The sequence below is a fragment of the Dipteris shenzhenensis genome, chromosome 2, assembly GCF_047967505.1.
Source record: "Dipteris shenzhenensis isolate YYH24624 ecotype China chromosome 2, Dip_SZ_1.0, whole genome shotgun sequence".
Taxonomy (NCBI): Eukaryota; Viridiplantae; Streptophyta; class Polypodiopsida; order Gleicheniales; family Dipteridaceae; genus Dipteris; species Dipteris shenzhenensis.
The window spans coordinates 38,277,728-38,287,216 of record NC_141597.1 but is presented as its reverse complement, the minus strand read 5'-3'; the positions used below and the strand labels follow the sequence as shown (position 1 = coordinate 38,287,216).

General features: G+C 40.7%; 1 pseudogene across 1 annotated transcript; it reads left to right on the top strand.

The window, feature by feature from the left end:
• The first annotated feature begins 5,021 nt into the window (after positions 1–5,021).
• On the top strand, positions 5,022–8,123 carry LOC147904725 (cytochrome P450 716B1 pseudogene; annotated as a pseudogene). Its single transcript, XR_015542987.1, has 3 exons — positions 5,022–6,264; positions 6,387–6,580; positions 7,705–8,123. The product of XR_015542987.1 is annotated as a cytochrome P450 716B1 pseudogene (transcript).
• Positions 8,124–9,489: the final 1,366 nt, after the last annotated feature.

The window sequence follows — 9,489 nt, the reverse complement described above, 5'->3', positions numbered from 1 at the left end:
TTGTTTAATTAGGGTTGCTCCTCATGTACAAGACAATATGTTTCAATCTTGCTACTTACTGGTGGTGATTTTTGCAATGGTAAGGTTTGCATCCTTGACACATGTTGTCCTTTCTATCATTGCACCTAAGTCTCATGGGGCTGACCAAGATGTGGAGTCATGCTTAATGGAATTATCGATTCTTCCTATTGGTGAAATTTATATTTTCCAAGTGACTATAGAGATAGAGCAGAAGCTGAAGATCGAGAAAATTGCAAAGCAGGAGGATTTATTCTCGAGCAACTTTACTACATATATTGAAGGAGAAAGAGAATTGGCTGAGACATCACATGCCTCAGAAATGAGTAGTTAGTTCCAAAACCAACTCAAGATCTTAATCTTGGCACATAAGATAAGCCTACAACAATAGTGGTAAGTGCCAATCTTTTTGCTGAGCAATTTTAGGTTGTTAAAGAGATTTTTACCAGGTACTAGGATGCATTTTCCTAGATTACACTGATCTTTGGGGAGCTCCCCCTAAGTTATGTTAACTTGTAATTCCTTTGGTACTAGATGCCAAACCTATTCGGTAACAAAGGTATAGATTGAATGCCAATTATGCCAAAAAAGTGATAGCTAAATTAGATCAACTTCTGTGAGTAGGATTTATCTATGCTATTGACCAAAGTGATTGGTTGTGTGTCATTGTGGTAATGCCAAAGAAAAATGGTAAACTCCAAGTATGTGTGGAGTACTAGAAATTGAATGCTTAGACTATTCATGACCCATTTCCATTTCTTTTCTAGATGGAATTTTTGGTCAAGCTGCATGACATGAAATGTATTCATTCATAAATGGTTATAGTGGCTACAATCAAATCATTGTAGCTCTAGAAGGTTAATCTAAGATTGCATTTATTATAGAATGGGGGGCTTATGCAACCTGAGTGATGCCTTTCATCTTGAGAAATGCATTATACATTTCAAAAGTTCATGGTGCAGACTTTTAGAGACTATCTGATTGAATTCATAGTGATTTATTTGGATGATTTTTTTGTATATTCTATAGATAAAGATCATCTCTACTTTTTGGAGAAAGTAATTTAAAGATGTAGAAAAGTAGGAATTTTGCTAATCTAGCTAAGAGTGTTTTCTATGTTCAAGTTGGTATTTTGCTCAGGCAAGTGAGACAAAGTTTGCCGAATTCCGTTGAGCAATGCATAGGTTATGGGTCATGCAAGGTAGCTCTATATAGGATAGTCCCTAAACCTGACCAAAAATGGCTACAACCAAGCAAACAATGATCCAACTCCATGCATTTCCATAGTGGCACAAAACTTTGTTGTAATAATTCTCGTGAATGAACAAAACTAAGCTACTATACTTACTTTAATTTTGATAGGCCTAATAAAATTTTCACCTTGTTATAGCCAAAGTGATTGCTTCTATAAATAGGCCAAGCACCCTCAAGCGCATGCATACAACAATCTTGGATTTCATTTTCCATATAAATCAAGCCCCATATCCTAAGCTCAAGATATTTCATGGATCCCTCTCAATTTTATATTCTTATAAAGAGGACTGATATAAAGATTATTCCATCTTGTCCTTTCCTTCCTATTTTAAAATATGCATATGGACAAGTGGAGAGGAAGTGGAGGACCTTAGCATAATGTTGCTTGGCACAGTTTTCCAAAATTTATCAATTCTGCACCCATTGACCTTGCACCACGTCCACATCTTATTTAATGCTTTCTAAGGACCATCTAAGTGGAGGCGTAACCCATGAAGATACCTTGCCACTTTTCACATATAAAATTATAAAGCCATGGACTACTTACATAAATCCTTGAGTTGTAATCTTAGAAAACTATATGAGAATTTCATTTCAAAATTAATTTGACATTGCGCATTTTACTTTTAAGTGTCAACACTTTTATTTGAATATTCAATTTGACATTACACATTATATATTTGGCCTGCTGTTGGTAGCCTTAATGAAGGTTCAACTTTGAGATGCCAAAAATAATTTCTAGCATTTTCCAGATGTGGCTTGCTTAGAGAGAAGAAGAGAGAGAGAGAGAGAGAGAGAGAGAGAGAGAGAGAGAGAGAGAGAGAGGAGGGGGGGGGACTTGCCTAGAGAGAGAGAGAGAGAGAGAGAGGAGAAAGGAAGGAGAGAGAAAAGGAGAAGAGAAAGGGGAGAGGGGAGAGAGAAAGAGAGAGAGAGAAAGAGAGAGACAGAGAGAGGACGAAGTCACTAAATGCATGCATTAAAGCCTCTTACAAGGATCATACTTGGACCAATCACCTTTGTACCAAAGTCATAAAATTTACCAGCCTGCCAAAGTTGCTAGCAACAAATAGGAAATTATCACCCCAACAAATAGAAATAATCAAGATTTTTAGCTTTGCAAAACTCAAACCATTGCTAAGGCTACCCAGAGGGTAGGCCAAAAAAAGTTATGGAGCATGCCCTCAAATGGGTATGCATCACTTTAGCACAACATTGGAGGCTCGTTAACCCATGCATAATGATCTCATTTAGGTGTGTCCATGGGTTGAGGAGAAGCTCACGTAGTGTACTTTATAATGATTACTTAGTTGCATGTATGTATAGAACAAAATTTTGATGTTTATGAATAAATTGCTATATCCTATAGTCTTCAGGATGCATGCTGCTTCACATGCAGCATAGCACTTGTAATGCTTTAACGGTCTCGCTCAAAATCCTTATTCCATAATTTTTTACTCTCATGTTTAAGTTTGGAATGTGTACTACAACTTGAAGACAAAGTTTGCCAAATTCCATTGAGCAATGCATAAGTTATGGTCATGCAAGGTAGCTCTATACAAGATAATCCCTGAACCTCACCAAAAATGGCTACAACCAAGCAAACAATGATCCAACTCCATGCATTTCCATAGTGGCAGAAAACTTTGTTGCAATAATTCTCGTGAATGAACAAAACTATGCCTTTAAGCTACTACACTTACTTTTGATAGGCCTAATAAAATTTTCACCTTGTTATAGCCAAAGTGATTGCTTCTATAAATAGGCCAAGCACCCTCAAGCGCATGCATACAACAATCTTGGATTTCATTTTCCACATAAATCAAGCCCCATATCCTAAACTCAAGATATTTCATGGATCCCTCTCAATTTTATATTCTTATAAAGAGGACTGATATAAAGATTCTTCCATCTTGTCCTTTCCTTCCTATTTTAAAATACGCATATGGACAAGTGGAGAGGAAGTGGAGGACCTTAGCATAATGTTGCTTGGCACAGTTTTCCAAAATTTATTAATTCTGCACCCATTGACCTTACGCCACGTCCACATCTTATTTAATGCTTCCTAAGGACCATCTAGGTGGAGGTGTAGCCCATGAAGATACCTTGCTACCTTTCACATATAAAATTATAAAGCCATGGACTACTTACATAAATCCTTGAGTTGTAATCTTAGAAAACTATATGAGAATTTCATTTCAAAATTAATTTGACATTGGGCATTCCACTTTTAAGTGTCAACACTTTTATTTGAATATTCAATTTGACATTACACATTATATATTTGGCCTGCTGTTGGTAGCCTTAGTGAAGGTTCAACTTTGAGATGCCAAAAATAATTTCTAGCATTTTTCAGATTTTTTCTTGCAATTTTGTGATTGGTTGGTGTGTTGACTTTAGAGCATCACTTTCAAATTTGGGTTTGCTTTTTTGCAGGTGCATTCATTCCCTCTCTCTCCTCTTCCATTTCTCTGTCTCTCTCTCTCTCTCTCATTTGGGAAGGCCCATTGAATACTTTTCACCTTTTTCTCCTCCTTTGTCTCTCTCTCTCTCTCTCTCTCTCTCTCTCTTCTCCTTCTTCTCTCTCTCTCTCTTCTTCTTCTTCTTCTCTCTCTTGGCAGACCACATGAATGAAATTCATTTTTTTTTTCTTAATGTGTTAACATTACTATATGTTGTCCTTAGAAATGGATAAAATTGTATTTTAAACTCTCTTAATATTGTTTTGGTATGTGGAAGAAATAAAATAATGTTTTACAAATATAATAATGATAATTACCCAATAATATGTATCTTATGAAAGTCATAAACATATAAACTTGTTAGTACGCGACATATAATATTGGTTTAAGTTTTCTTATTCGCTCATCTTTTTATATATAAAAGGTCTTACTATATGGACAATGTAACGTCCTTTCTTATTGATTAGATAACAACACATTTCCCTTGTAGGTAATTATATTACATAGGAAAAGATACATTCTTACTGATTTGCTACGTAAAGATCTCATTTCCTATACAGGAAACATAGAACCCACTTGATTCTCTATATAAGAAGTCACATTTCCTAAATAGACTATGTGCCACTGGGCTATATAGGAACCTTTTGATTCGCCATAGAAAAGTCGCATTTCCTAGATAGCACTATGTGGGTTGTATAGGAAATATAATTTCTTAGATAAAGAGGAGAAAATCTTCCTTGTCTTTAGGAAATATGCTTAAATTTCCTAGTTCGCTAGCAATTTCCTATATAGGGATGGGTCAGAATTTTTGGTAGTTCATGCATTGGTGTAGGTGACATGCATCACCCTGGGCAAGACACAGGGGATGTCCTTATGGGGATATAGTGCTCGGAAAAACATTTTTTAAATCCCTTATTAAGGGCAATCCTAAAGCTTAACTAGGATAGGATCTTCAAATTCTCAAAAATCATATACATAGGGGGAGTTTCAAATAAAATACTTATATTGTCCATGAAAATTAAGAAATGAAAATCAAAGGCAACCAATCCGGATTTGGCAAAAATAGACTCGAAACCGGTTTCTTTTGAGCTGTCCATATTTTCCCGGTTTCTATGGAGCTGTCCATATGAAAATATGGAAATGTAGTCGGCGTGCCTGATTTCTAATTTTAAAATGTGACATACGGCTATTGAACTTCATGTCTTGGTTTCCGGTGTACTACGGTAACATGCTTAGGATACTTTTCTATTACACTTTACAGAAAATCGTGATGCCCATGTGGGGCAATCAATGTCGACAAGCGGATGGATGCTCAGTCAGATAGAGCTGAGACCTTGGTCTGACATGAGGGGAGGCTGGGATTCAGCTGGCTGCTTGTTGGTTGTTTTCGATCTGTTGATGCTTATGTTGAAGCTCAGCTTCAGACTTACGAGAGGGCAGAAATCAGAGATGAAAGAGTATTTTCTGAATATTGTCATCGCGATCGGTGGACTCGCATTGGCTTTCGTCGCAGCATTGTTGATTACAAGAGTGCAGAAAGCAGAGACGGAGGAGTATGCTCTGAACATTGTCATCGCCATAGGTATACTGGCATTGGCTTTCTGCGCAGCCTTGTTGATTTCTGCACGCCTTTATGACTCGGCCAGTAGGAAGGAGAAGCGCAATATCAATGTTCCGCCAGGGCGCTTCGGGCTTCCATTCATCGGCGAGACTCTGGACTTCCTTCGAGCGCGCACATCGAACCAACCTACGCGTTTCATTGACCAAAGACAGGCAGAACATGGAGAGGTGTTCAAGACGTCGTTGCACAATCACCCCACCATCGCGCTCATTGGGGCTCCAGGAAACAAGTTCGTCTTCTCCAACGAACACAAGCTCCTTTTGAAGCACGCTTTGCCTTCCTCTATGATCAAACTTCTAGGCGAGTCCAGCCCAATAGCAAAACACGGGGCTGAGCACAAACGATTGAGGCAGCTCATGGGGAGTTGTCTGCATCCGGAAGCAATTCGTAGCGTTGTACACAAGGTCGACGAGATGACCCAGAAGCACTTCGAGGAGCAGTGGGAGGGTAAGGATCACGTGAAGGTGTTTCCTCTGGCGAATATGCATACCTTCATCGTCGCATTGAGTGTCTTTGTAGGGCAACTGGAGGATGAGGCGCTGCGAATACACCTCCTGGAAGAGTTTGCTCAGTTCTCCGGGGGACAATTGCGACTTCCGATCGACCTTCCGGGGACGCGGTATCGCAGGGCGAAGGTTGCCAGGGCTAAATTAGAACGAGAATTCAGTCGAGTGATCGAGCAAAAGAGGAGGATCATGATCGGCGGCGATTATGAACAGGAGCCGGACAAAAGCTTGGTGAACTTGATGCTCAAGGCGAAGGACGACGACGGAGGTTCGTTGAGTCACGACGAAGTTCTGGATGTCGTGATTTTCCTGCTGCTCGCGGGGCATGACTCCACCACAGCGACTCTCACCTTTCTTTGCAAATACTTGGCCGAGAATCGCGAGTGCTACGATCGAGTAGCGGAAGGTAATGTGCAAATTTCCGTCACAAACGCTGAACCTGGAATTAGCAATCGAACTGCCCGTATGGCATTAATCGACTCTTAGACGATGAAGTTTTGAGTGGGCTTGTTGGATGCTGGACCGCAGAGCAAGCAGAGATAGCTGTGTTAGTGGAAAAATCACCGGGGAAGAGGCTGCGCTGGGAAGACGTACTGAAGATGGAATACACCTGGAGAGCTATTCGGGAGACGTTGCGTTTGAAGCCTGTGTCTCAGGGCGGATTCAGGGAAGCCATGGAGGATCTGAGCTTCCGTGGCTACTCCATTCCAAGAGGCTGGAAGGTAAGAAGCACTATCACCCTACTCCTTATCACATATTTTGTGCTTGTAGTAGAAATCGTTGCAAAATTCTCATCAGCAACGCTTCATTCACCAGTTGCAAACGACGGCGGCAAAGAATTGATCAAACCTCTACCTCACATTCACGATGGATGTCACACATGTCAATATACAGAATCATCTTGAGGCAGTCGATTGATTCTGTGCGGTAGGGAATGGTTCATTGATTCTGTGTTACAATGACATGCAATTGATCGGCATGAGGTAGTGGTTCGATTGATTTTGGCTAAGTACATGAGACAATTGTTCGTTCTAGATAACCATAAACATCAAAATTCCGCGTTCCAGATCAAGCCAAAGTTCTAAAACCAGCTACATCCAACAAGATGAATTTCATTTACTTCTACATCCAACAAGATGAGTTTCATTCATGTGGCCTGCCCAAGATGGTGGGGGGCAAGCTGAGAGAGAGAAGAAGAAGATGGTGGGGGCAAGCTGAGAGAAACATGGAGAAAAAAGTGGAGAATTTCAAGGGATGAAGATGGAGAAAAAGGTAGAGAATTTCATGGGATAGAAATGCATGCCAAAAGAAGTGAAAAAGATGAATGACACATGTCATTCAATAAGCCTGCCCCAAATAAATGGGGAGGCGAAGGGGGGGGGGGGCACTAGGGACTAGTGGTAGAGTGAGGGAAGTTAAGAGAGAGAAAGGGGAGTGAGGGAAGCTGAGAGAGAGAGAGAGAGAGAGAGAGAGAGAGAGAGAGAGAGAGAGAGAGAGAGAGAGAGAGAAACCCAAAATCTTTAGTTGTGCATAATTGCCCCATTTATTGGGCTTGATAGGTTTAACAAAGGCCAATGAGAAAAATATGAAATTTAAAAACTCCCCTATTTTAGCTTTGCCAAAATAGAACCATTGCTAAGGCTACCTTGTAAGGGCAGGCCAAAAAAGTGACCATCAATAGAAGTAAATACTTGTTTTTTCTCTTTCAAAGGCAGGCAAAAAAGGTTGAAGGCCAGAGTTCCAATGCAAGAAAACGCAACGATCAAAGCAAGCAAAAGCTAGATTCTGTGCATGCAGGAACACTAGAGATTCTTAGAGCTAAGCTCCTACCGTATGGTGCTTGCAGGTTTACTTTAGCATAGCGGCCACGCACATGAATGCAGAGTACTTCCCGGATCCACAAAAGTTCAAGCCATCGAGGTTTGAGAACCAATCTCCGGCACCCTTCACCTACATTCCATTTGGTGGGGGTCCGCATGTTTGTCCTGGGGTAGACTTTGCGAGGTTGGTGATGTCGGTGTTTGTGCATCATCTAGTGAAGCGCTTCGAATGGAGGACAGTGGATTTGCAAGAGTCCACAACCATTGATCCCTTGCCTCGCCCTCTCCATGGCTATCCCATTGCTCTTAGTGCCCGGCAGTAGCAGCTTTGCTTCTATTTAACTTATAAACAAGAAGCATACATCCTCTCTCTCTCTCTCTCTCTCTCTCTCTCTCTCTCTCACACACACACACACACACACACACACACATGCACGCACTCACATGTACATGCAAACACACATACATGCACACACATGTACGCACATGCTTGGGGGGGTCACTCATCATATGTAACCCTATCATGTGAGTTCAACATAAGGATATTTTTTATTTCTAAAATTTACGGAAATAAATATACATAAGGGACTATTTAAAATAGTTTTGGAAAAAATTTACATATATGTATAGGAAAGGGGTACATTTTATTAATGAAAAAATTTGCAAATAAGGGATTTTAAATATAGGCCTTGAACGCACGTGATATAGAGGGTTTATACATAGTGACCCCCCCGAGCGCACATGTGCCCGTACACACACGCATGCACGTACACACATAAGAGTGCATGTGTTTCCTAATAAAGGGGACACACACATACAAACAAGGTGTGCACTCAAAAGAGCGCACGTGCATACCCTAATAAAGGAGGCACACACATATAAACAAGGCAGTTTAAACATTGAGAGGCACCCTGGCCATCAAGGCACTAGCGAGTTTGTTAACAATGGACAAGCATCTCATTAGAACACACACTGCCCATGACCAAACCTCCCACCCCACAAATGCACCCCCCCTCCCCCGCCGCCTTTCCTCGCCCCGCCCCCCCGATACACACAAAATCCCCTCGCACACCCATCATGCCTAGTGCCCCCCCCCCCTCTCTCTCTCTCTCTCTCTCACACACACACACACACACACACACACATAATGCCTCCACCTTTCATATTTTCATTGTCTCTCTTTCTTAAAGCATCCAATGCGACTCCCCCCTTACGTAACACCCTTTCTTCATGTGTTTATGTGTCATGCTACTATGCAAAGTTCCTCTATATAATATGGAATAAGTTCTACATACCCACATTTTGATGATGGCATATGTGTGTGTGTGTGTGTGTGTGTGAGAGAGAGAGAGAGAGAGAGAGAGAGAGAGTTCCCAAAGTGGGTTTAAAACCTAGAAGTGCTATGTGATGGAAATTTGATGTCCGCCCCTCCCTCCCTCGCTCGCCCTCCCCCTTTGCAAAAAAAAAAAGAAGATAACATTCCTACTAATTAGGGGAAAGATGGGCTCAAAAAGGGCCTTTGGCTTTAATAATGGGCATAAAAATGGATTAGGCTCTAAGACAATGAGGAGGTTAAAGTATTTAAAAACATGGGGGAATTTTTTCAACACCTTATTGGTGGAGAAAATTGGTCCAACACAAAATAATCCAAATTATATAATAAGCTCAGGTGTTGTTGCTAAGAAACCTTACGTATCACGTGCATTCAAAGGGATTAAAAAAACCCCTCAACTAAAATTCCTCCCCCTTATAAAACCATCCCTTTTTACTTACGAACTAATGGATTTGTTTGTAAATTTGAATTAAAAACC